Here is a 27,434-nt window from a genome sequence, read left to right on the forward strand (position 1 = left end):
TCAGGAGGAAAACAACAGTCAAGGACCAGGTAATCAGGCTAAGGAAGGACAGGAGAGACAACAAGAAATGACCGTGAAGTATGTGAGGAACTCAACAAGAGATTCAAAGAAGTGTTCACAGAGGAGACAGAAGGGGCTCCAGAAAGACGGAGAGGTGGGGCACACCACCATGTGCTGGACACAGTGCACACAACCGAGGAAGAAGTGAAGAGGCTTCTGAGTGAGCTAGATACCTCAAAGGCAATGGGGCCAGATAACATCTCCCCATGGGTATTGAGAGAGGGAGCAGAGGCGCTATGTGTACCCCTAACAACAATATTCAATACATCTATCGAAACAGGGAGATTGCCTGAGGCATGGAAGACAGCAAATGTAGTCCCAATCTTTAAAAAAGGAGACAGACATGAAGCATTAAACTACAGACCAGTGTCACTGACATGTATAGTATGCAAAATCATGGAGAAGATTATCAGGAGAAGAGTGGTGGAACACCTAGAAAGGAACGATCTCATCAACAGCAGCCAACATGGTTTCAGGGACGGGAAATCCTGCGTCACAAACCTACTGGAGTTCTATGACATGGTGACAGCAGTAAGACAAGAGAGAGAGAGGGGTGGGTGGATTGCATATTCTTGGACTGCAAGAAGGCGTTTGACACAGAGATTGGTGCAAAAACTGGAGGACCAAGCAGGGATAACAGGGAAGGCACTACAATGGATCAGGGAATACTTGTCAGGAAGACAGCAGCGAGTCATGGTACGTGGCGAGGTGTCAGAGTGGGCACCTGTGACCAGCGGGGTCCCACAGGGGTCAGTCCTAGGACCAGTGCTGTTTCTGGTATTTGTGAACGACATGACGGAAGGAATAGACTCTGAGGTGTCCCTGTTTGCAGATGACGTGAAGTTGATGAGAAGAATTCACTCGACCGAAGACCAGGCAGAACTACAAAGGGATCTGGACAGGCTGCAGACCTGGTCCAGCAATTGGCTCCTGGAGTTCAATCCCACCAAGTGCAAAGTCATAAAGATTGGGGAAGGGCAAAGAAGACCGCAGACGGAGTACAGTCTAGGGGGCCAGAGACTACAAACCTCACTCAAGGAAAAAGATCTTGGGGTGAGTATAACACCAGGCACATCTCCTGAAGCGCACATCAACCAAATATCTGCTGCAGCATATGGGCGCCTAGCAAACCTCAGAACAGCATTCCGACATCTTAATAAGGAATCATTCAGGACCCTGTACACAGTGTATGTTAGGCCCATATTGGAGTATGCGGCACCAGTTTGGAACCCACACCTAGCCAAGCACGTAAAGAAACTAGAGAAAGTGCAATGGTTTGCAACAAGACTAGTCCCAGAGCTAAGAGGTATGTCCTACGAGGAGAGATTAAGGGAAATCAACCTGACGACACTGGAGGACAGGAGAGATAGGGGGGACATGATAACGACATACAAAATACTGAGAGGAATTGACAAGGTGGACAAAGACAGGATGTTCCAGAGATTGGACACAGTAACAAGGGGACACAGTTGGAAGTTGAAGACGCAGATGAATCACAGGGATGTTAGGAAGTATTTCTTCAGCCACAGAGTAGTCAGTAAGTGGAATAGTTTGGGAAGCGATGTAGTGGAGGCAGGATCCATACATAGCTTTAAGCAGAGGTATGATAAAGCTCACAGTTCAGGGAGAGTGACCTAGTAGCGATCAGTGAAGAGGCGGGGTCAGGAACTCGGACTCGACCCCCGCAACCTCAACTAGGTGAGTACAACTAGGTGAGTACCTCCCCATTCACACACACCTCTCCATCCACACGCCTCCCCATCCACACACACACACACCTCCCCATCCACACGCACACAACACCTCCCCATCCACACACACACAACACCTCCCCATCCACAAACACACACCTCCCCATCAACACACACACACACCTCCCCATCCACACACACACACCTCCCCATCCACACACACAGAACACCTCCCCATCCACACACACAACACCTCCCCATCCATACACACACACCTCCCCATCCACACACGCACAACCCCTCCCCATCCACACACAGAGGTGAAATAACCTCTGTTCCCACTGTGTAACTAATGTATAGAATAGGGTAGCAGCGCAGTGCTGGTGTATCAAATTGTCCCCCCCCCACCCAAAAAAAAAAATCTCCCCATGAAAGTAGCCATAGTAGTCGAAGACTAGCCGGTTAGTAGTCTATCACAAACTAGGCAGCACATACATGCTGGCAAACTAGTGAATGTAACACTACACTGAGATAATTAAACCATCACACACAGGAGAAAGAACATACAACACAGGGGAAAGAACACACAACAAACAACACAGGGGAAAAATATTTATACACAAAGGCAGTGGAACACACAACAAAGGCAGCAGAACACACAACAAAGGCAGCAGAACACACAACAAAGGCAGCAGAACACACAACAAAGGCAGCAGAACACACAACAAAGGCAGCAGAACACACAACAAAGGCAGCAGAACACACAACAAAGGCAGCAGAACACATAAGAACACACAAAGGCAGCAAAACACACAACAAAGGCAGCAGAACACATAAGAACACACAAAGGCAGCAAAACACACAGGAACATACAACAAACGCAGCAGAACACACAACAAAGGCAACAGAACACACAAGAACACAGAACAAAGGCAGCAGAACACACAAGAACACAGAACAAAGGCAGCAGAACAAACCAAAGGACGTAAAGGTGACACAATCTTCCTAGCGTCGTCCTGTCATAAAACTACGTCAGCATTATTACCACAGACTAATAACATTATTAACAACGGTCAGCGTTACCAGACTAACAACATTTCAACACAGACACACATGCAAAACAATCACGGGGGAGTTGAATGATAGCTCTAGCTTCTAAGACTGTCTGCTTCTTCATTAGCTTTACATATACTTACTCTTGAAACTGCGTATGGTATCTACCTCCAAACCTTCTTCCTTACTTTCAACAGATCTTCTTTTTACGACTCAAGAAGAGCTTGTGTGATATGCTGCACCTAGGAGCGTACTGTGTGCTCTACCACCTGTGAGCGCTGCTTCAGTTTGTGCACCCTGGCGGGGCTGACGACCGGAACACAACACCAGACCATGCCACGGGTGGGGATAGAACCCGCGATCAGAGTGTTCTATCTCCGCCCGTGTTATGGTTTGTCATTACAATTTCGTAAGTCACAACACCAGTTTTACGTCCATGAATGATACACAATATCGACAAGATAACGAATTAAGACATGTACAGCAATATCTGGGTATCTTTATTTCTAGACGTTGCGCCCTCCACTGCCTTTATCAATACACGGCCATTATCAAGCCACCAGATGGCAAAACGTCTATAATAGATACCCAGATGTTGCACATGTGTTTAATTCATGTATATTGTGAATAACAAGGGGCCCCCAACACTCACCCCTGTGAAACTCGTGACGCGTCCCCATCCTGATTTCTCCCTATTTATGCATACTCTCTTACCCATGCTGTAGATCAACCATGCCTCGATCCAGGGGAAAATTTCTCCTATTCGTCGACACCTTTTTCGCCAGTCTCCTGTGTGGAACCCTACCACAGGCCCTACTCTAGTCCATACACACAAAGTCACATTCTAATCACGATCTACTACCTCAAATACCTTAGTGAAAGACCCTCCATACTCCGTTTTCTAATAGTGAGAGAGAGAGAGAGAGAGAGAGAGAGAGAGAGAGAGAGAGAGAGAGAGAGAGAGAGAGAGAGAGAGAGAGAGAGAGAGAGAGAGAGAGAGAGAGAGAGAGAGACGCAACTCTAGGAGATAGCACCAGCTCCCTCACTAGTTTCTTCCAGTTCCTCGTTACACTGCGCACACGACCTCCATTATACAATTTCCAATCCAATATACAGTTCGTATGTGTGTGGACGCCTCAGCTCTGTGACAATTCACAATATGCTTCATCGCCATTTTTGCTTACACAGCTTGATGTACACGTGAAGAGTTGTTACTCCAGGAGTGTTTCATGTCAACCCCAGAGGTCCATATACCCGTTGAGAAATAACGTAACCAACGTATGCAAATTCACCCGAGTGTGTACACATATGAACACAAAAGTGTATACACATGAACACAAGAGTGTACACGCACCAACACGACCGTACACATTCACACGCACACACGAGAAAGTGTATGTTAGTGTAAACAAAATGTGTACATGAAAACATTTGTATACTAGTTAGGTACTTACCAATAGTCAGACTATCGGCGATGGTTCTATCACCCCCAACCCCCCCTACCATTCCCTCCCCACCACTCTCGCCTCCAACATGCCACACCTGCGCTAACACGAGGGGGAAGCAGTGGAGGTGGTGGCACCAGCATCACCAACACCTGGTGGTGGTGGTGGTGGTGATGGCAGCCATGAGAAGTGTGGGCTGGTAATGGTGGTGATGGTGGTGATGGTGGTGATGGTGGTAGTGGCGGTGTCTTAAGGTGGAGATGTTAGCTAAGGGGAGGATAGCAGTCAACTGTTGCATGCTCACACCGTCACACGCTATCCAAAGTCTCTCCTCCCCTCCCCCTTCCCTTCTTCCCTCCCATACCCCTCCCACCTCGTCTTCCCTCCCATCTACTCTCCACACCTTCATCCCCCCTTCCCCCATCCATTCCTTACTCCTCTACTAAATCCCCCCCTATCTTCCTACTCTTCTTTTTCTTCTTCCCTCTCTTCTCCACTCTCTTCTCCCCTCTCCGAGGAGGAAGACACGGGTAAGCCACCTAACACCTGCTACCCTTGTTACCTAGCAGCAGGTATGTACCTGGGTGATGACTGTTCCAGGTGGCACTCATAGGTAGGACCTAATTACCGTGTTGAAAATCTTACAGAATATCGACATCTTGACCAAAACACATGTGCAACCGTTGGTTATCTTTATCGTTGAGATGTTTCGCCCACAGAGTAGACTTCGTCAGTCACATACAGAGGCAGCAGGTGTAGTAGTGAAATTAAGATGATGTAATCAGTCCCTCAACCTTGGAGAAATAGTAACTGAGGTGATCAGTCCCTCTGCATCACCAACGTTTCGCCTACTGTGTGGATGAAACGTTTCAACAATAAAAATACCTGTTACACATGCGTCTTAATGATTACCTAAGAACCACGAGGAAAATAAGCCACACTGCCTGGCTTTCTTGGGTTATCTGGGATTTTAACCTTCCTGGGTTACTAACCCAAGTCTCTTCCGCCGCCTCCTCCGCCTCCGTCTCCGCCTCCTCCTCCTCCTCCTCCTCCTCCTCCTCCTCCGCCTCCTCCCAACGTCATTAAGTTAAAACGTTGTGTAGTTTTAAAAATAGGTTAGACAAATACATGAGTGAATGTGAGTTGGACCTACCTAGCATGGGGCCAGTAGGCCTGCTACAGTGCCCCTTCTTTCTCACGTTCCTCCTCCTCCTCTTCACATTCTCCGAGTGACGAACTCACCCAGAACATGACCCACCCCACCACCTTATTCTCACCTTCCCTGAAAATGACTAACCCCCCTTTCTTCCCCCTCCCTTCTCTTCCTCCTCCCCCTCCCACACTGCCAGCTTCACCTTGCCCATAGGTTCATTCCCACACTAATTAGCGTGTCTTACCTGCACGCTCACGCCCACCACCCACCTACAGGGAGACGCTGGGGAGTAGTGGGGAGGGGAGAGAGTGGGGAGGGGAGAGAGTGGGGAGGGGAGACAGTGGGGAGGGGAGGCGAGATAAGAATTGGCGTCAAGCATGGAAGTTGGCGGAGACGACCCGCCCCCACCACCAGCTAGACCCCCACCACCAGCTAGACCCCCACCACCAGCTAGACCCCCACCACCAGCTAGACCCCCACTACCAGCTAGACCCCCACCACCAGCTAGACCCCCACCACCAGCTAGACCCCCACCACCAGCTAGACCCCTACTACCAGCTAGACCCCCACCACCAGCTAGACCCCCACCACCAGCTAGACCCCCACCACCAGCTAGACCCCCACCACCAGCTAGACCCCCACTACCAGCTAGACCCCCACCACCAGCTAGACCCCCACTACAAGCTAGACCCCCACCACCAGCTAGACCCCCACTACCAGCTAGACCTCCACCACCAGCTAGACCCCCACTGCCAGCTAGACCCCCACCACCAGCTAGACCCCCACTACCAGCTAGACCCCCACCACCAGCTAGACCCCCACTACCAGCTAGACCCCCACTACCAGCTAGACCCCCACCACCAGCTAGACCCCCACTGCCAGCTAGACCCCCACCACCAGCTAGACCCCCACTACCAGCTAGACCCCCACCACCAGCTAGACCCCCACTACCAGCTAGACCCCCACCACCAGCTAGACCCCCACCACCAGCTAGACCCCCACTACCAGCTAGACCCCCACCACCAGCTAGACCCCCACTACCAGCTAGACCCCCACCACCAGCTAGACCCCCACCACCAGCTAGACCCCCACTACCAGCTAGACCCCCACCACCAGCTAGACCCCCACTACCAGCTAGACCCCCACCACCAGCTAGACCCCCACTACCAGCTAGACCCCCACCACCAGCTAGACCCCCACTACCAGCTAGACCCCCACCACCAGCTAGACCCCCACTACCAGCTAGACCCCCACCACCAGCTAGACCCCCACTACCAGCTAGACCCCCACCACCAGCTAGACCCCCACTACCAGCTAGACCCCCACCACCAGCTAGACCCCCACTACCAGCTAGACCCCCACCACCAGCTAGACCCCCACTACCAGCTAGACCCCCACCACCAGCTAGACCCCCACTACCAGCTAGACCCCCACCACCAGCTAGACCCCCACCACCAGCTAGACCCCCACAACCAGCTAGACCCCCACCACCAGCTAGACCCCCACTACCAGCTAGACCCCCACCACCAGCTAGACCCCCACTGCCAGCTAGACCCCCACCACCAGCTAGACCCCCACTACCAGCTAGACCCCCACCACCAGCTAGACCCCCACTACCAGCTAGACCCCCACCACCAGCTAGACCCCCACCACCAGCTAGACCCCCACTACCAGCTAGACCCCCACTACCAGCTAGACCCCCACCACCAGCTAGACCCCCACTACCAGCTAGACCCCCACCACCAGCTAGACCCCCACCACCAGCTAGACCCCCACTGCCAGCTAGACCCCCACCACCAGCTAGACCCCCACTACCAGCTAGACCCCCACCACCAGCTAGACCCCCACTGCCAGCTAGACCCCCACTGCCAGCTAGACCCCCACCACCAGCTAGACCCCCACTACCAGCTAGACCCCCACCACCAGCTAGACCCCCACTACCAGCTAGACCCCCACCACCAGCTAGACCCCCACCACCAGCTAGACCCCCACCACCAGCTAGACCCCCACTACCAGCTAGACCCCCACTTCCAGCTAGACCCCCACTACCAGCTAGACCCCCACCACCAGCTAGACCCCCACTGCCAGCTAGACCCCCACTGCCAGCTAGACCCCCACCACCAGCTAGACCCCCACTACCAGCTAGACCCCCACCACCAGCTAGACCCCCACTACCAGCTAGACCCCCACCACCAGCTAGACCCCCACCACCAGCTAGACCCCCACCACCAGCTAGACCCCCACTACCAGCTAGACCCCCACCACCAGCTAGACCCCCACCACCAGCTAGACCCCCACAACCAGCTAGACCCCCACTACCAGCTAGACCCCCACCACCAGCTAGACCCCCACCACCAGCTAGACCCCCACTACCAGCTAGACCCCCACCACCAGCTAGACCCCCACCACCAGCTAGACCCCCACCACCAGCTAGACCCCCACTGCCAGCTAGACCCCCACTACCAGCTAGACCCCCACCACCAGCTAGACCCCCACTACCAGCTAGACCCCCACCACCAGCTAGACCCCCACTACCAGCTAGACCCCCACCACCAGCTAGACCCCCACTACCAGCTAGACCCCCACCACCAGCTAGACCCCCACCACCAGCTAGACCCCCACCACCAGCTAGACCCCCACTACCAGCTAGACCCCCACCACCAGCTAGACCCCCACCACCAGCTAGACCCCCACCACCAGCTAGACCCCCACTACCAGCTAGACCCCCACCACCAGCTAGACCCCCACCACCAGCTAGACCCCCACTACCAGCTAGACCCCCACCACCAGCTAGACCCCCACCACCAGCTAGCCCCCCACTACCAGCTAGACCCCCACCACCACCTAGACCCCCACCACCAGCTAGACCCCCACCACCAGCTAGACCCCCACTGCCAGCTAGACCCCCACTACCAGCTAGACCCCCACCACCAGCTAGACCCCCACTCCCAGCTAGACCCCCACCACCAGCTAGACCCCCACTACCAGCTAGACCCCCACCACCAGCTAGACCCCCACTGCCAGCTAGACCCCCACCACCAGCTAGACCCCCACTGCCAGCTAGACCCCCACTACCAGCTAGACCCCCACTGCCAGCTAGACCCCCACCACCAGCTAGACCCCCACTACCAGCTAGACCCCCACCACCAGCTAGACCCCCACCACCAGCTAGACCCCCACTGCCAGCTAGACCCCCACTACCAGCTAGACCCCCACTACCAGCTAGACCCCCACCACCAGCTAGACCCCCACTACCAGCTAGACCCCCACCACCAGCTAGACCCCCACTACCAGCTAGACCCCCACCACCAGCTAGACCCCCACCACCAGCTAGACCCCCACCACCAGCTAGACCCCCACTACCAACCAGACCCCCCACTTCCAACCAGACCCCCACTACCAACCAGACCCCCACCACCAGCTAGACCCCCACTACCAGCTAGACCCCCACTACCAGCTAGACCCCCACCACCAACCAGACCCCCACTACCAACCAGACCCCCCACTTCCAACCAGACCCCCACTACCAACCAGACCCCCACCACCAGCTAAACCCCCACTACCAGCTAGACCCCCACTACCAGCTAGACCCCCACTACCAACCAGACCCCCACTACCAACCAGACCCCCACCACCAGCTAGACCCCCACTACCAACCAGACCCCCACTACCAACCAGACCCCCACCACCAGCTAGACCCCCACTACAAGTTAGACCCCCACTACCAACCAGACCCCCACTACCAACCAGACCCCCACCACCAGCTAGACCCCCACCACCAGCTAGACCCCCATTACCAACCAGACCCCCACTACCAACCAGACCCCCACCACCAGCTAGACCCCCACTACCAGCTAGACCCCCACCACCAGCTAGACCCCCACCACCAACTAGACCTCCACTACCAGCTAGACCCCCACTACCAACCAGATCCCCACTAACAACCAGACCCCCACTACCAACCAGACCCCCACCACCAGCTAGACCCCCACCACCAGCTAGACCCCCACCACCAGCTAGACCCCCACCACCAACTAGACCCCCACTACCAGCTAGACCCCACTACCAACCAGACCCCCACTACCAACCAGACCCCCACTACCAACCAGACCCCCACCACCAGCTAGACCCCCACCACCAGCTAGACCCCCACCACCAGCTAGACCCCCACTACCAGCTAGACCCCCACTACCAGCTTGACCCCACTACCAACCAGACCCCCACTACCAACCAGACCCCCACTACCAACCAGACCCCCACTACCAACCAGACCCCCACCACCAGCTAGACCCCCACCACCAGCTAGACCCCCACCACCAGCTAGACCCCCACTACCAGCTAGACCCCCACTACCAGCTAGACCCCCACTATCAGCTAGACCCCCACTACCAACCAGACCCCCACCAAAACTAACAACAACTATCAAATGCACAACTACCCCTCACCTACCAACTACAACCATTACACGTAGCAAGACCTTAACTAACAACAACTAGAAGCACCACCACCATCAACCAGAACCAGCAACACAAAAATCACCACCAACAACCATCACTACCAGCACCTTCACAACAACCACCACCACCCCCTACCTGGAGGCTACCTGGAGGGCATTCCGGGGATCAACGCCCCCGCGGTTCGGTCCACGACCAGGCCTCCCGGTGGATTAGGGTCTGATGAACGAGGCTGTTACTACTGGTCGCACGCAATCCAACGTAAGAGCCACAGCCCGGCTGATCCGGCACCGTCTTTAGGTATCTGTCCATCTCCCTCTTGAAGACAACCAGGGGTCTTCCCGTAATGCCCCTTATTGGTGGTGGGAGGCTGTTGAACAGTCTTGGGCCCCGGACACTTATTGCATTTTCTCTTAGTGTACCAGTGACTCCTCTACTTGTCACTGGGGGTATGTTGCATCGCCTGCCAAGTCTTTTGCTTTCGTATGGAGTGATTGCTGTTTGCATATTAGGAACCAGTCCCTCCAGAATCTTCCAGGTGTAGATTACGATATATCTCTCTCGCCTGCGCTCTAGTGAGTACAAGTCACTGCTACTACCACTACCATCCCCCCACTACAACTACACCACCACCCCCACTACCACTACATCACCACCCCCACTACCACAACCACTACCACCCCCACTACCAACACCACCCCTACTACCACCACCTCCACTACCACAACCACCCCACTACCACAACCACCACCACCCCCACTACCACAACCACCACCATGACCCTCACTCGTTATTGATTAATTTTTCTGATAGCGCCTCCACTCATGCACACACATGCGCGTTCACACACACACAAACGGACGTACACACAAGAAGGCATGCACACATACACACATGAACACCCAACTGTTGCATGCAGTAACAACGCTGGAAGACCTCATCAACCCCTGTATATAACTTAGACCAAAGCACGAGTACGCAGAACCACCTTTGAGCACCCAGGTGAGCACACGACGCAACGTTAGTGGACGAGCGAAGGCTAACGGGAGATATGATCACTATATACTAGATACTCAGAGATACTGTTCGGTTTCTTCTAAACTTCAAACTATATTCAATGTTACTGATTGATGGTAGCAAGTTGATGTCACTGATTGATGGTAGCAAGTTGATGTTTGATTGATGGTAGCAAGTTGATGTTTGATTGATGGTAGCAAGTTGATGTTTGATTGATGGTGGCAAGTTGATGTTTGATTGATGGTAGCAAGTTGATGTTTGATTGATGGTAGCAAGTTGATGTTTGATTGATGGTAGCAAGTTGATGTTTGATTGATGGTAGCAAGTTGATGTTTGATTGATGGTAGCAAGTTGATGTTTGATTGATGGTGGCAAGTTGATGTTTGATTGATGGTAGCAAGTTGATGTTTGATTGATGGTAGCAAGTTGATGTTTGATTGATGGTAGCAAGTTGATGTTTGATTGATGGTAGCAAGTTGATGTTTGATTGATGGTGGCACGTTGATGTTTGATTGATGGTAGCAAGTTGATGTTTGATTGATGGTAGCAAGTTGATGTTTGATTGATGGTAGCAAGTTGATGTTTGATTGATGATAGCAAGTTGATGATTGATGGTAGCAAGTTGATGTTTGATTGATGGTGGCAAGTTGATGTTTGATTGATGGTAGCAAGTTGATGTTTGATTGATGGTAGCAAGTTGATGTTTGATTGATGGTAGCAAGTTGATGTTTGATTGATGGTAGCAAGTTGATGTTTGATTGATGGTAGCAAGTTGATGTTTGATTGATGGTGGCAAGTTGATGTTTGATTGATGGTAGCAAGTTGATGTTTGATTGATGGTGGCAAGTTGATGTTTGATTGATGGTGGCAAGTTGATGTTTGATTGATGGTAGCAAGTTGATGTTTGATTGATGGTAGCAAGTTGATGTTTGATTGATGATAGCAAGTTGATGTTTGATTGATGATAGCAAGTTGATGTTTGATTGATGGTAGCAAGTTGATGTTTGATTGATGATAGCAAGTTGATGTTTGATTGATGATAGCAAGTTGATGTTTGATTGATGATAGCAAGTTGATGTTTGATTGATGATAGCAAGTTGATGTTTGATTGATGATAGCAAGTTGATGTTTGATTGATGATAGCAAGTTGATGTTTGATTGATGATAGCAAGTTGATGTTTGATTGATGGTAGCAAGTTGTCTTCATTATATTTATATCACCTCACACACATACACACACACACACACACACACACACACACACACACATACACACACACACACACACACACACACACATACACACACACACACACACTCACACATACACACACACACACACACACACACACACACACACACTCACACATACACACACACACACACACACACACACACACACACACACACATACATACACACACACACACACACACACACACTCACACACACACACACACACACACACACACACACACATACACACACACACACACACACACACACACACACACACACTCACACACACATACACACTCTCTCTCACACACACACACACACACACACACACACACACACACACACACACACACACACACACACACACAAGATCTTGGGGTGAGTATAACACCGAGCATGTCTCCGGAAGCACACATCAATCAGATAACTGCTGCAGCATATGGGCGCCTGGCAAACCTGAGAACAGCATTCCGATACCTTAGTAAGGAATCATTCAAGACACTGTACACCGTGTATGTCAGGCCCATACTGGAGTATGCAGCACCTGTTTGGAACCCGCACTTGATAAAGCACGTCAAGAAACTAGAGAAAGTACAAAGGTTTGCGACAAGGTTAGTTCCAGAGCTAAGGGGAATGTCCTATGAGGAAAGATTAAGGGAAATCGGCCTGACCACACTGGAGGACAGGAGGGTCAGGGGAGACATGATAACGACATATAAAATACTGCGTGGAATAGACAAGGTGGACAAAGACAGGATGTTCCAGGGAGGGGACACAGAAACAAGAGGCCACAATTGGAAGTTGAAGACACAAATGAGTCAGAGAGATAGTAGGAAGTATTTCTTCAGTCATAGAGTTGTAAGGCAGTGGAATAGCCTAGAAAATGACGTAGTGGAGGCAGGAACCATACACAGTTTTAAGACGAGGTTTGATAAAGCTCATGGAGCGGGGAGAGAGAGGGCCTAGTAGCAACCGGTGAAGAGGCGGGGCCAGGAGCTAGGACTCGACCCCTGCAACCACAAATAGGTGAGTACAAATAGGTGAGTACACACACACACACACACACACACACACTCTCACACACACACACACACACACACTCTCACACACACACACACACACACACACACTCACACACACACACACACACACACACACACACACACACTCACACACACACACACACACACACACACACACACACACACTCACACACACACACACACACACACACACACTCTCACACACACACACACACACACACACACACACACACACTCACACACACACACACACACACACACACACTCTCACACACACACACACACACACACACACTCTCACACACACACACACACACACACACACACACACACACACACACACTCTCACACACACACACACACACACACACACACACACACACACACACACACACATACCTTTCTCTACGACACAGAAACCATCATATAATGTAAGACATGCATAGTGTGATGGAATATGACAGGTTTGTCATGTTCATACTGTGTAACTATCATACTGTCATGTTCACATTGTGTAACAATCATACTGTCATGTTCACACTGTATAACTATCATACTGCCATGTTCACACAATATATCAGACTGTCATGTTCACACTGTGTAACTACCATACTGCCATGTTCACACAATATATCAGACTGTCATATTCACACTGTGTAACTATCATACTGTCATATTCACACAATGTAACTATCATGCCGTCATGTTCACACAATGTAACTATCATACTGTCATGTTCACACTGTGTAACTACCATACTGTCATGTTCACACAATGTAACTATCATGCTGTCATGTTCACACAATGTAACTACCATACTGTCATGTTCACACAATGTAACTACCATACTGTCATGTTCACACAATGTAACTACCATACTGTCATGTTCACACTGTGTAACTACCATACTGTCATGTTCACACTGTGTAACTACCATACTGTCATGTTCACACAATGTAACTATCATACTGTCATGTTCACACAATGTAACTACCATACTGTCATGTTCACACAATGTAACTAACATACTGTCATGTTCACACTGTGTAACTACCATACTGTCATGTTCACACTGTGTAACTACCATACTGTCATGTTCACACAATGTAACCATCATACTGTCATGTTCCCACAATGTAACTATCATACTGTCATGTTCACACAATGTAACATACTGTCATGTTCACACAATGTAACTACCATACTGTCATGTTCACACTGTGTAACTACCATACTGTCATGTTCACACTGTGTAACTATCATACTGTCATGTTCACACAATGTAACTAACTTACTGTCATGTTCACACAATGTAACTACCATACTGTCATGTTCACACTGTGTAACTACCATACTGTCATGTTCACACTGTGTAACTATCATACTGTCATGTTCACACAATGTAACTAACATACTGTCATGTTCACACAATGTAACTATCATACTGTCATGTTCACACTGTGTAACTACCATACTGTCATGTTCACACACTATCATACTGTCATGTTCACACAATGTAACTATCATACTGTCATGTTCACACAATGTAACTATCATACTGCCATGTTCACACAATGTAACTATCATACTGTCATGTTCACACAATGTAACTATCATACTGTCATGTTCACACAATGTAACTATCATACTGTCATGTTCACACTGTGTAACTATCATACTGTCATGTTCACACAATGTAACTATCATACTGTCATGTTCACACTGTAACTACCATACTGTCATTTTCACAGTGTAACTATCATACTGTCATGTTCACACTGTGTAACTATCATACTGTCATGTTCACACTGTGTAACTATCATACTGTCATGTTCACACAATGTAACTATCATACTGTCATGTTCACACTGTGTAACTATCATACTGTCATGCTCACACTGTGTAACTATCATACTGTCATGTTCACACAATGTAACTATCATACTGTCATGTTCACACTGTGTAACTATCATACTGTCATGTTCACACTGTGTAACTATCATACTGTCATGTTCACACAATGTAACTACCATACTGTCATGTTCACACTGTGTAACTACCATACTGTCATTATCACACAATGTAACTGCCATACTGTCCTGTTCACACTGTGTAACTACCATACTGTCACGTTCACACAATGTAACTACCATACTGTAACGTTCACACTGTGTAACTACCATATTGTCACGTTCACACTGTATAACTACCATACTGTCACGTTCACACTGTGTAACTACCATACTGTCATGTTCACACAATGTAACTACCATACTGTCATGTTCACACTGTGTAACTACCATACTGTCATGTTCACACAATGTAACTATCATACTGTCATGTTCACACAATGTAACTATCATACTGTCATGTTCACACTGTGTAATTACCATACTGTCATGTTCACACTGTGTAACTACCATACTGTCATGTTCACACAATGTAACTACCATACTGTCATGTTCACACAATGTAACTATCATACTGTCATGTTCACACTGTGTAACTACCATACTGTCACGTTCACACAATGTAACTACCATACTGTCACGTTCACACAATGTAACTACCATACTGTCATGTTCACACAATGTAACTACCATACTGTCATGTTCACACAATGTAACTACCATACTGTCATGTTCACACTGTGTAACTACCATACTGTCATATTCACACAATGTAACTACCATACTGTTACGTTCACACTGTAACTACCATACTGTCACGTTCACACTGTGTAACTACCATACTGTCACGTTCACACTGTGTAACTACCATACTGCCATGTTCACACTGTGTAACTACCAAACTGTCATGTTCACACTGTGTAACTACCATACTGTCACGGTCACACTGTGTAACTACCATACTGTCATGTTCACGCTGTATAACTACCATACTGTCACGGTCACACTATGTAACTACCATACTGCCATGTTCACACTGTGTAACTACCATACTGTCATGCTCACACTGTGTAACTACCATACTGTCACGGTCACACTGTGTAACTACCATACTGTCACGGTCACACTGTAACTACCATACTGTCATGTTCACACTGTGTAACTACCATACTGTCACGGTCACACTGTGTAACTACCATACTGTCATGTTCACACTGTGTAACTACCATACTGTCACGGTCACACTGTGTAACTACCATACTGTCACGGCCACACTGTGTAACTACCATACTGTCACGGTCACACTGTGTAACTACCATACTGTCACGGTCACACTGTGTAACTACCATACTGTCACGGCCACACTGTGTAACTACCATACTGTCATGTTCACACTGTGTAACTACCATACTGTCACGGTCACACTGTGTAACTACCATACTGTCATGTTCACACTGTGTAACTACCATATTGTCACGGTCACACTGTGTAACTACCATACTGTTACGGTCACACTGTGTAACTACCATACTGTCATGTTCACACTGTGTAACTACCATACTGTCACGGTCACACTGTGTAACTACCATACTGTCATGTTCACACTGTGTAACTACCATACTGTCACGGTCACACTGTGTAACTACCATACTGCCATGTTCACACTGTGTAACTACCATACTATCACGGTCACACTGTGTAACTACCATACTGTCACGTTCACACTGTGTAACTACCATACTATCACGGTCACACTGTGTAACTACCATACTGTCACGTTCACACTGTGTAACTACCATACTGTCACGTTCACACTGTCATACATAGCAGGTTAGCAAAATATTGTTCACACATCCAGTGTGGCAAACACATCATATAAAGCTGCACATGGTATAAACCTCCCCATCCCCCCTCTCCCAACTCCCTCACACTTGCCACATCACCACATGGTATAAACCTCCCCATCCCCTCTCCCCCAACTCCCTCGCACTTGCCACATCACCACATGGTATAAACCTCCCCATCCCCCTTCTCCCAACTCCCTCACACTTGCCACATCACCACTTAGCACACACTTCCATCACACCCTTCCCTGGTTACCACTTATTAAGACCAACTACTAAGTCCAGCCTAGAGTGAAGGAAACCTTTGAAGCTGCCATAATTATTGAATTTGTGGTGAGAAGTTGAACTACCATCCATACCACAGTTATGGTGTGACTACCATCCACAGGATGGATAAATAGTACATAATATCAAGGTACTTGGCACCATCCATATCCATATCCTTCCTACCTTTCCCAACTCTGACTTCTCCTCCTCCATCCCTCATGCTACCCTGCCCATTCCTGCTCCCAGGGGATCACAGCTTATACCTGGAGAGGTTTTTGGCGGTCAATGCCCCCGCGGCCCTGTCTGTGACTAGGCCTACCTTAGTCTAACTGATTTTAGTCTGTTACTAAACCCATGGGTTAGTAACCCAGGGTAATCCAGGTCACTCTGGCTTATTTTCACGGGGCTCCTTTCGTCTCCCTTAATATGCTCACCACAATAGTCAGCTAACACCCAGGTACCTAATTACTGCTAGGTGTACAGCCTAGCCGGCATTCTTTCCTAGTGTATAGCTATAATAGAAAATAGTGTAGCAACACTGGTAGCTTATCACAGTGTACCAACACTGGTAGCTTGCTATCACAGTGTAGCAACACTGGTAGCTTGCTATCATAGTGTAGCAACACTGGTAGCTTGCTATCATAGCGTAGCAACACTTGTAGCTTGCTATCATAGGGTAGCAACACTGGTAGCTTGTTATCATAGTGTAGCAACACTGGTAGCTTGCTATCATAGCGTAGCAACACTGGTAGCTTGCTGTCATAGTGTAGCAACACTGGTAGCTTGCTATCATAGTGTAGCAACACTCGTGGCTTATCATAGTGTAGCAACACTGGTAGCTTATAGTGTAGCAACACTGGTGGTTTGTTATCATAGTGTAGCAACACTGGTATCTTGCTATCAGAGAGCAGTGTGGCAACACTGGTAGCTTGCTATCATAGAGAGCAGTGTGGCAACACTGGTAACTTATCATAGTGTAGCAAAACTGGCAGCTTGCTATCATAGTGTAGCAACACTGGTAGCTTGCCATCATAGTGTAGCAACACTGGTAGCTTGCTATCATAGTGTAGCAACACTGGCAGCTTGCTATCATAGTGTAGCAACACTGGCAGCTTGCTATCATAGTGTAGCAACACGGGTAGCTTGCTATCATAGTGTAGCAACACTGGTAGCTTATCATAGAGAGCAGTGTGGTAACACTGGCAGCTTGCTATCATAGTGTAGGAACACTGGTAGCTTGCTATCATAGTGTAGCAACACTGGTAGCTTGCTATCACAGTGTAGCAACACTGGTAGCTTTCTATCAGAGTGTAGCAACACTGGTAGCTTTCTATCAGAGTGTAGCAACACTGGTAGCTTGCTATCACAGTGTAGCAACACTGGTAGTTTGCTATCACAGTGTAGCAACACTGGTAGTTTGCTATCATAGTGTAACAACACTGGTAGCTTGCTATCACAGTGTAGCAACACTGGTAGCTTGCTATCAGAGTGCAGTAACACTGGTATCTTGCTATCATAGTGTAGTAACACCTTTATCTTGCTATCTTTGTGTAGCAACACTGGTAGCTTGCTATCATAGTGTAGCAACACTGGTATCTTGCTATCATAGTGTAGTAACACTGGTATCTTGCTATCATAGTGTAGCAACACTGGTATCTTGCTATCATAGTGTAGTAACACTGGTATCTTGCTATCATAGTGTAGCAACACTGGTATCTTGCTATCATAGTGTAGCAACACTGGTAGCTTATAAGGAGCAGTGTGGTAACACTGGTATCATGCTATCATAGTGTAGCAACACTGGTAGCGTGCTATCACAGTGTAGCAACACTGGTAGCTTGCTATCACAGTGTAGCAACACTGGTAGCTTGCTATCATAGTGTAGCAACACTGGCAGCTTGCTATCATAGTCTAGCAACACTGGTAGCTTGCTGTCATAGTGTAGCAACATTGGTAGCTTGCTATCATAGTGTAGCAACACTGATAGCTTATAGAGAGCAGTGTAGCAACACTGGTAGCTTGCTATCATAGTGTAGCAACACTGGTAGCTTGTTATCATAGAGAGCAGTGTAGCAACACTGGTAGCTTGATATCATAGAGAGCAGTGTAGCAACACTGGTAGCTTGCTATCACAGTGTAGCAACACTGGTAGCTTGCTATCATAGTGTAGCAACACTGGTAGCTTATCATAGAGAGCAGTGTGGTAACACTGGCAGCTTGCTATCATAGTGTAGCAACACTGGCAGCTTGCCCTTATAGTGTAGCAACACTGGTAGCTTGCTATCATAGTGTAGCAACACTGGTAGCTTGCTATCATAGTGTAACAACACTGGTAGCTTGCTATCATAGTGTAACAACACTGGTAGCTTGCTATCATAAGAGAGCAGTGTAGTAACACTGGTAGCTTGCTATCATAGTGTAGCAACACTGGTAGCTTGCTATCATAGCGTAACAACACTGGTAGCTTGCTGTCATAGTGTAACAACACTGGTAGTTTGCTATCACATGAGAGCAGTGTAGCAACACTGGTAGCTTGCTATCATAGTGTAGCAACACTGGTAGTTTGCTATCATAGCGTAACAACACTGGTAGCTTGCTGTCATAGTGTAACAACAGTGGTAGCTTGCTATCATAGAGCAGTGTAGTAACACTGGTAGCTTGCTGTCATAGTGTAACAACACTGGTAGCTTGCTATCACATGAGAGCAGTGTAGCAACACTGGTAGCTTGCTATCATAGTGTAGCAAGACTGGTAGCTTGCTATCACAGTGTAGCAACACTGGTAGCTTGCTATCACAGTGTAGCAACACTGGTAGCTTGCTATCACAGTGTAGCAACACTGGTAGCTTGCTATCACAGTGTAGCAACACTGGTAGCTTGCTATCAGTGTAGCAACACTGGTAGCTTACTACCACAAAGTAGCAACACTGGTAGCTTACTATCACAGTGTAGCAACACTGGTAGCTTGCTATCACAGTGTAGCAACACTGGTAGCTTACTAACAGTGTAGCAACACTGGTAGCGTACTATCATAGTGTAGCAACACTGGTAGCGTACTATCATAGTGCAGCAACACTGGTAGCGTGCTATCATAGTGTAGCAACATTGCTAGCTTCCTATCACAGTGTAGCAACACTGGTAGCTTACTATCACAGTGTAGCAACACTGGTAGCTTGCTATCACAGTGTAGCAACACTGGTAGCTTGCTATCACAGTGTAGCAACACTGGTAGCTTACTATCACAGTGTAGCAACACTGGTAGCGTACTATCACAGTGTAGCAACACTGGTAGCGTACTATCACAGTGTAGCAACACTGGTAGCGTACTATCATAGTGTAACAACAGTGGTAGCGTACTATCACAGTGTAGCAACACTGGTAGCGTACTATCATAGTGTAGCAACACTGGTAGCTTGTTATCATAGAGAGCAGTGTAGCAACACTGGTAGCTTGATATCATAGAGAGCAGTGTAGCAACACTGGTAGCTTGCTATCACAGTGTAGCAACACTGGTAGCTTGCTATCATAGTGTAGCAACATTGGTAGCTTGCTATCATAGTGTAGCAACACTGGTAGCTTATCATAGAGAGCAGTGTGGTAACACTGGCAGCTTGCTATCATAGTGTAGCAACACTGGCAGCTTGCCCTTATAGTGTAGCAACACTGGTAGCTTGCTATCATAGTGTAGCAACACTGGTATCTTGCTATCATAGTGTAGCAACACTGGTATCTTGCTATCATAGTGTAGCAACACTGGTAGCTTATAAGGAGCAGTGTGGTAACACTGGTATCATGCTATCATAGTGTAGCAACACTGGTAGCGTGCTATCACAGTGTAGCAACACTGGTAGCTTGCTATCACAGTGTAGCAACACTGGTAGCTTGCTATTAGTGTAGCAACACTGGTAGCTTGCTATCATAGTCTAGCAACACTGGTAGCTTGCTGTCATAGTGTAGCAACATTGGTAGCTTGCTATCATAGTGTAGCAACACTGATAGCTTATAGAGAGCAGTGTAGCAACACTGGTAGCTTGCTATCATAGTGTAGCAACACTGGTAGCTTGTTATCATAGAGAGCAGTGTAGCAACACTGGTAGCTTGATATCATAGAGAGCAGTGTAGCAACACTGGTAGCTTGCTATCACAGTGTAGCAACACTGGTAGCTTGCTATCATAGTGTAGCAACACTGGTAGCTTATCATAGAGAGCAGTGTGGTAACACTGGCAGCTTGCTATCATAGTGTAGCAACACTGGCAGCTTGCCCTTATAGTGTAGCAACACTGGTAGCTTGCTATCATAGTGTAGCAACACTGGTAGCTTGCTATCATAGTGTAACAACACTGGTAGCTTGCTATCATAGTGTAACAACACTGGTAGCTTGCTATCATAAGAGAGCAGTGTAGTAACACTGGTAGCTTGCTATCATAGTGTAGCAACACTGGTAGCTTGCTATCATAGCGTAACAACACTGGTAGCTTGCTGTCATAGTGTAACAACACTGGTAGTTTGCTATCACATGAGAGCAGTGTAGCAACACTGGTAGCTTGCTATCATAGTGTAGCAACACTGGTAGTTTGCTATCATAGCGTAACAACACTGGTAGCTTGCTGTCATAGTGTAACAACAGTGGTAGCTTGCTATCATAGAGCAGTGTAGTAACACTGGTAGCTTGCTGTCATAGTGTAACAACACTGGTAGCTTGCTATCACATGAGAGCAGTGTAGCAACACTGGTAGCTTGCTATCATAGTGTAGCAAGACTGGTAGCTTGCTATCACAGTGTAGCAACACTGGTAGCTTGCTATCACAGTGTAGCAACACTGGTAGCTTGCTATCACAGTGTAGCAACACTGGTAGCTTGCTATCAGTGTAGCAACACTGGTAGCTTACTACCACAAAGTAGCAACACTGGTAGCTTACTATCACAGTGTAGCAACAGTGGTAGCTTGCTATCACAGTGTAGCAACACTGGTAGCTTACTATCACAGTGTAGCAACACTGGTAGCGTACTATCATAGTGTAGCAACACTGGTAGCGTACTATCATAGTGCAGCAACACTGGTAGCGTGCTATCATAGTGTAGCAACATTGCTAGCTTCCTATCACAGTGTAGCAACACTGGTAGCTTACTATCACAGTGTAGCAACACTGGTAGCTTGCTATCACAGTGTAGCAACACTGGTAGCTTGCTATCACAGTGTAGCAACACTGGTAGCTTACTATCACAGTGTAGCAACACTGGTAGCGTACTATCACAGTGTAGCAACACTGGTAGCGTACTATCATAGTGTAACAACAGTGGTAGCGTACTATCACAGTGTAGCAACACTGGTAGCGTACTATCATAGTGTAGCAACACTGGTAGCGTGCTATCACAGTGAAGCAACACTGGTAGCGTACTATCACAGTGTAGCAACACTGGTAGCGTACTATCATAGTGTAGCAACACTGGTAGCGTACTATCATAGTGTAGGAACGCTGGTAGCGTGCTATCACAGTGTAGCAACACTGGTAGCGTAATATCACAGTGCAGCAACACTGGTAGCGTGCTATCACAGTGTAGCAACACACTGGTAGCTTGCTATCACAGTGTAGCAACACTGGTAGCTTACTATCAGTGTAGCAACACTGCTAGCGTACTATCATAGTGTAGCAACACTGGTAGCATACTATCATAGTGTAGCAACACTGGTAGCGTGCTATCATAGTGTAGCAACATTGGTAGCTTGCTATCACAGTGTAGCAACACTGGTAGCTTACTATCACAGTGTAGCAACACTGGTAGCTTGCTATCACAGTGTAGCAACACTGGTAGCTTGCTATCACAGTGTAGCAACACTGGTAGCGTACTATCACAGTGTAGCAACACTGGTAGCGTACTATCACAGTGTAGCAACACTGGTATCGTACTATCATAGTGTAGCAACACTGGTAGCTTACTATCACAGTGTAGCAACACTGGTAGCGTACTATCATAGTGCAGCAACACTGGTAGCGTACTATCATAGTGTAGCAACACTGGTAGCGTGCTATCATAGTGTAGCAACATTGGTAGCTTGCTATCACAGTGTAGCAACACTGGTAGCTTACTATCACAGTGTAGCAACACTTGTAACTTGCTATCACAGTGTAGCAACACTGGTAGCTTACTATCACAGTGTAGCAACACTGGTAGCGTACTATCATAGTGTAGCAACACTGGTAGCGTACTATCATAGTGTAGCAACAATGGTAGCGTGCTATCATAGTGTAGCAACATTGGTAGCTTGCTATCACAGTGTAGCAACACTGGTAGCTTACTATCACAGTGTAGCAACACTGGTAGCTTGCTATCACAGTGTAGCAACACTGGTAGCTTGCTATCACAGTGTAGCAACACTGGTAGCTTACTATCACAGTGTAGCAACACTGGTAGCGTACTATCACAGTGTAGCAACACTGGTAGCGTACTATCATAGTGTAGCAACACTGGTAGCGTGCTATCACAGTGTAGCAACACTGGTAGCGTACTATCACAGTGTAGCAACACTGGTAGCGTACTATCATAGTGTAGCAACACTGGTAGCGTACTATCATAGTGTAGGAACGCTGGTAGCGTGCTATCACAGTGTAGCAACACTGGTAGCGTACTATCACAGTGTAGCAACACTGGTAGCGTGCTATCACAGTGTAGCAACACTGGTAGCGTGCTATCACAGTGTAGCAACACTGGTAGCGTGCTATCATAGTGTAGCAACACTGGTAGCGTACTATCACAGTGTAGCAACACTGATAGCATACTATCACACTGTAGCAACACAGCGTACTATCACAGTGTAGCAACACTGATAGCGTACTATCACAGTGTAGCAACACTGGTAGCGTGCTATCATAGTGTAGCAACACTGGTAGCTTGCTATCACAGTGTAGCAACACTGTTAGCTTGCAATCACAGTGTAGCAACACTGGTAGCGTACTATCACAGTGTAGCAACACTGGTTGCTTGCTATCACAGTGTAGCAACACTGGTAGCTTGCTATCACAGTGTAGCAACACTGGTAGCTTACTATCACAGTGTAGCAACACTGGTAGCGTACTATCACAGTGTAGCAACACTGGTAGCTTGCTATCACAGTGTAGCAACACTGGTAGCGTACTATCACAGTGTAGCAACACTGGTAGCTTGCTATCACAGTGTAGCAACACTGGTAGCGTACTATCACAGTGTAGCAACACTGGTAGCTTGCTATCACAGTGTAGCAACACTGGTAGCGTACTATCACAGTGTAGCAACACTGGAAGCTTGCTATCACAGTGTAGCAACACTGGTAGCTTGCTATCACAGTGTAGCAACACTGGTAGCTTGCTATCACAGTGTAGCAACACTGGTAGCTTGCTATCACAGTGTAGCAACACTGGTAGCGTGCTATCACAGTGTAGCAACACTGGTAGCGTGCTATCACAGTGTAGCAACACTGGTAGCTTGCTATCACAGTGTAGCAACACTGGTAGCGTACTATCATAGTGTAGCAACACTGGTAGCTTGCTATCACAGTGTCGCAACACTGGTAGCTTGCTATCACAGTGTAGCAACACTGGTAGCGTACTATCATAGTGTAGCAACACTGGTAGCGTACTATCACAGTGTAGCAACACTGGTAGCTTGCTATCACAGTGTAGCAACACTGGTAGCGTACTATCACAGTGTAGCAACACTGGTAGCTTGCTATCACAGTGTAGCAACACTGGTAGCTTGCTATCACAGTGTAGCAACACTGGTAGCTTGCTATCACAGTGTAGCAACACTGGTAGCTTGCTATCACAGTGTAGCAACACTGGTAGCTTGCTATCACAGTGTAGCAACACTGGTAGCGTACTATCACAGTGTAGCAACACTGGTAGCTTGCTATCACAGTGTAGCAACACTGGTAGCGTACTATCACAGTGTAGCAACACTGGTAGCGTACTATCACAGTGAAGCAACACTGGTAGCGTACTATCACAGTGTAGCAACACTGGTAGCGTACTATCATAGTGTAGCAACACTGGTAGCTTGCTATCACAGTGTAGCAACACTGGTAGCTTGCAATCACAGTGTAGCAACACTGGTAGCTTACTATCACAGTGTAGCAACACTGGTAGCTTACTATCACAGTGTAGCAACACTGGTAGCGTGCTATCATTGACCAGTGAAAGGCGACCCTAGCAACAAGACATCATCAGCTGGCTCACTGGTCCAGTACAAGGTCACTATTGACCACCAAAGTTTACAAATATATCAGAGTTTCCCCTCGTCTACAGTGTTCTCCATCACCACACTGCTGTCACCGCCACACTACTGTTACCAACACCATACTAGTATCAGAATCACCACACTGCTATCACCATCACCACATCGCTTTCACCATCACACTGCTGTCACCACCATAATGCTGTCACCATCACCACACTGTCACCACCATAATGCTGTCACCATCAGCACAGTGCTGTCACCATCACCACACTGCTAACACCATCATTACACTTCTATCACCATCACCACATTTCTTTCATCATCACACTGTCACCACCATACTGCTGTCACCATCACCTCACTGCTGTTACCATCACCACACTGTCACCATCACCACAATGGTATCACCATCACCATACTGCCCTAATCATCACCATCCTTCCTTCCTCTCATTCTATTTTCACATGTCACCAGCCTTCTACCAAGGAATGGTGACCCCCCAGAGAAAAGAATCACTGTCACCATCATTCCTTGAAGAGCAGTCTTGCCAGAAGGGCACAGATGGACCTTACTAGATGGTGATTCCCAGGCGATAGTAACTTCAGCTCTGCTTTTCTCCCCACAGTGCATAAATTTTCTCCCCATGTTGTAACTTTTCTCTTCATAGTGTAACTTTTCTCCTTATGGTGCAACTTTTCTCCCCACTGTATGTGACTTTTCTCCCATCCGTATGCAAATTTTCTCCCCAGTGTGTAACTTTTCTTCCCAGTTCGTGTAACTTTTCTCCCCACTTCGTGTAACTTTTCTTCCCAGTTCGTGTAACTTTTCTCCCCACTGCGTGTAACTTTTCTCCCCAAGTACAAATTTTCTCCCCTTGTAACTTTTCTCCGGACCGGACTTCTCTGACCGGATTCGTCGGAATTCACCCAAGAAATAAGTGAACCATTGACCAGATTCAAACAGATTTGTTGAAGAATAAGGTATCATGTGACCGGATTCATAAACTGACGGGGTTTTAGGCGCCCTTATCAAGCACCCAAATAGTAACAACTAGAGTGGTAAGCTTGTCACAAATAATACACGCACAAATACAAGAAGATACAATACAAATAGCCGGATCTACACTTTACTAAGATCATTGTAGAATATACAGTAAAACAATAAATTCACATTATGAAATTCTGTGTAGTCTACAACCAAACAACCAAAGGGCTACTGCATGGATTACATGCACCTTCTGTGGTAAGTGGGCCCATGCACCTTGTGTATATATTCAGGTATCATCTACAAGAGATATTAAACCAGGGAAGTGTTTCTGGGTATGCCCAAATGAAATCCAATTGTGGAGTAAAATCACATTGGTATTAAAAGACGTAAACATCAACACGGCCTTCATAGAAAACCTGATAGCATTCTGTAACAGATGGGAAAATAAAAAGTCTGGGCCGGAGTGTGCTATCGCCCCTGGTGCAGCTGCTGTCCTGGTAGACAGTAACTGTAAGTATGGAGAAATAAGTGTTAGTAGCCTGGAGGGAGACAGGAATTGTTGGGCAAAAACAGGTGTAGACAAGGACATGAAAAAAACAATATTACAAATTAGCAACACCACGGGAAATAGTAAACAAGGGGATGCCCCTAGAAATAGTGAAGATAAATTACCAGAAAAAAACTGGTGAAAGCTCCATTGTTAGCACTAGTGCTGAAGATAGAAATGATTGTAGCCATGTATAAACGTAAATAAGTTAATTACATGATTCGTTACCTTTGTAACTTGTGGGTTCGTTACCTTTGTACCTAGTTCAGCTATCAAAACTTTGGGGTCCCAGTCCCTGGACCCAATATGTACCTCTAATCTGTAAATACCTTTGTAACTTGCTCTATCAAAACTTTGAGGCCCAGTCCCTGGACCCATTATGTACCTCTGTAATCTTTTGACTACCGCCCACAGGATGGGTATGGAGTGCATAATAAACATATTAAACAAAACTAAGATAGAAATGAGACAAAAATGCACGCCAGTGGGGAATACAGTCACAAAAAACAAGGC

The 27,434-nt window shown here is 47.6% G+C and overlaps 1 protein-coding gene across 4 annotated transcripts in view; it reads right to left on the bottom strand.

Annotated features, from left to right (window-relative positions):
- Positions 1-27,434, bottom strand: part of LOC128703627 (thyroid receptor-interacting protein 11) — a 210,690-nt gene that overhangs the window by 134,176 nt on the left and 49,080 nt on the right. The window contains exon 1 of one of the 4 annotated variants that reach the window (XM_053798363.2): positions 4,259-4,535. The exons of the other annotated variants lie outside the window; for them this stretch is intronic. The gene's annotated coding sequence lies outside the window, so the exon portion shown is untranslated. Of the gene's footprint in view, positions 1-4,258; positions 4,536-27,434 lie in introns of those variants that run through there. 4 annotated transcript variants of the gene reach the window in all.

This window comes from Cherax quadricarinatus, chromosome 76, assembly GCF_038502225.1.
Source record: "Cherax quadricarinatus isolate ZL_2023a chromosome 76, ASM3850222v1, whole genome shotgun sequence".
Lineage (NCBI taxonomy): Eukaryota > Metazoa > Arthropoda > Malacostraca > Decapoda > Parastacidae > Cherax > Cherax quadricarinatus.